Consider the following 2,873-nt stretch of genomic DNA (forward strand, 5'->3'; position numbering starts at 1 on the left):
CAACAAATTTGTTCTATTTTCTAGTGTATCACCATGAAGAACTAAAATCATGCAATGAAAAAAAATCCTTCTACTTTATGGAAAATTATAAAGAAGGGAAAAGACCCCTTTATTATTTTATTTTATTTTATTTTTTACCTGTTACCACCTCAAATGTTGAATTATCCAAGAATGCCTCTGAGAGTACAGTACAACCGGCTTCCTTTCTATACAGCCCCAGAGCCAATCCGTCCACCTAATACTCTTCAGTTATGTTTATTTTCTGCATCCATAGCAGGAAACAGGGCATGCCAGTGCTTGAAGATGTTTTCTCAGAGCCTACACCGCTATCTCTGGGACACCCACTCTCTGTCCTTTCACCCTTCTCCAGAACTACACCTGGATTGAAAAAAAAAAAAATTCAACCTTGCTAACTGTTTTGGTATATTTAGAATTTAAAAAAAAATCTCTGCCTTACCTTCCCCCTTTAGTACTAGATCCCTTCTCACCTAGGCTAGGACATCGCTCTAGTAGTTGGCCTCTTTGTAATGGATTCTGCTTACCAGCATAAAGTATGTTACCTGAGACAGCTCTCTTCAGAGAACCAGAGATTTACACATCAGAGGTAGGTTAACAGTCTCAAAGAAAAGTATGAAACCAAGAAACTCTCTGAAGAACAAACAGTTGACTAGAAGATGAAGCCAAATGAATCTACCACATGAGAAATAAAGGAAAAAGAGATAAAACTATGAAATACATGATCCAAAGGGAGAAAATACCTTGTGGATTAAAAAAAAATTCCTAAATCCTATTTTTTTTCTTCGAAGACCCTATTCAAGCTTGAATGAAATTTCAGATTATCAAAGCTTAAGACCAATCCTAAAAGTTTCCCTAGAAACAAATTACTTAAAAAGGAATGCGAATGGAACCAATTTCTCAATGGGAGCTCTAAAGGTGAAGAAACAGAGCAACACGTTTAAAGTTTTGAGGGAATGGAACAAAGGAAATCAAAGGTATGTCAGTGTCCAGAGGAAAACAGATTCTTTTTTTTTTTTTTCCTTTTTGTCTTTTTTACTGACCGGCAACGGGATCGCAACCTTTGGTGTCGCGCCCGCACTGCGCTCAGCCAGTGAGCAGGCACTGGTCTCCACATGGGATCCGAACCCTCGGCGGGAGCACTGCCGCACTCCCAAGAGGTGCACTCTCCAGTGTGCCACCGGGCCGGCCCAGGAAAACAGATTCTAAGTGCCTATAGATACTTACAGAAAGTTGTGTTTTAGAATTTTGGAATAATTACTGAAAAATGAAAACCTGATTAACCAAAGACAGTATGATAAATTAAATACACACACACACACACAGCTGCCAGTACAAGCCTAAAATTACTACCAATCACAATATACATGGTTGTTAGATTCACCTATTAAAAGGCAGAGATTCTCAAATTGGGTTCACAAAAATACCAGCATTATGCTATTTGCCACAGACACTAGAGAAGACATGAGAGGAAAAAATATACATCCTAAAAATGCTAGTAATAAAAAAAGAACAGGTTTAGTAATATTATTATACAAAGATTCAGAGTAAAAATCATTAAAATAATAAATACAATAGTTCATATTAAAAAACAGTATAATCCACTAGCAAAATATGATATAAATCTTTGTGTACATAATGACCATAGTATACAAACTGATAGAAATACCAAAAGGGATTGATGAAAACATGATCTATTAAAAATATGGAGCAAAAACTCTTTAGACCTCAACAACACAGAATATAAGTTATTTTCAAACACAGGGAACTGCAGCACATATCAAAAAGCAGAAAAGTATCAATTACATGTTTTTCTTTTATGGTAGACTACAATTAGAAATTAATAGCTAAAAAGATATAAACAGTAAAAATTAAAAGTTAAAAAACATATTTCATAAATCCTTTAGAATTTGAGAACAGCCCAGACTCAAATTTATGCAGGGTGACTTGAAATATTTTTCTTGGAAAAAAATAAAGATTTCAAATAACTGAACTAAGTTTGCAAATCAAGAAGATGGAAAAACTAGAACACAAACCTGCACCTGTTTTCCTATCCATGGTCTTCCTTGTACACTGGATTGAGTAGTGATGCCCCTCTCCAAAGCCCACCCCTCAGGCTTCTGCAAGGATGTGACTGCCAGAAGAGGAGAGATTGCTGGCCACTGCACAAATAGTTTCACAGTCCTTCCCTTCAGGTGACAAACATGCTGTCACAGTTCCCATCTCGGGAAAAACAAACTCTCCCTCGACCTTACCCTCAGCTACTGCCCTGTTTCTCTCTCCTCCTTTATAATCCAACTCCCCCCAAAAATGATCTGCAATCCCTCTGTTTCTCTCTCTCCTTCGTCACTCCCCTTCTTTCACGAATCCACTCCAACAAGACTACAGGCCTTAGCACTCCACCTGAATCAGATCTTGCCAGGGACATCGTTGTCCTCACCACTTCTCAGTCCCTCTGCCTCCCCTTCCTGCCCCCTTGGCCACCATCTGCCGCTCACACTAGAGTGTAGTTTCTACGGGCACAAGGCTGCATCTGACTGCCTACAGTTATCAGTTATCTCCAAGCACCTACGGTAGTGCCTGGGAAAGAGCAGATTTCCAGTAAATATTTGTTGAACCATCAACAGAATTTGTAAAGATAAAAGCAGCAGAATAAAATGAAGAAAATCAACGGAATCAAACACTGATTTAAAAGAATATTGAAATAAATCAACTTTTGGCACTCCTGATCAAGAAAGAAGTCACAAAGCAACATTAAAACCTGAAAGATGGGGCCGGCCCGGTGGCGCAATGGATTGTGCGCCGCTTGGGAAGCGCGGCGGCGCTCCCGCCCGAGGGTTCGGGTCCCACATACAGAC

Source organism: Galeopterus variegatus, unplaced genomic scaffold (genome assembly GCF_000696425.1).
Source record: "Galeopterus variegatus unplaced genomic scaffold, G_variegatus-3.0.2 Scaffold10785, whole genome shotgun sequence".
Classification (NCBI taxonomy): Eukaryota; Metazoa; Chordata; class Mammalia; order Dermoptera; family Cynocephalidae; genus Galeopterus; species Galeopterus variegatus.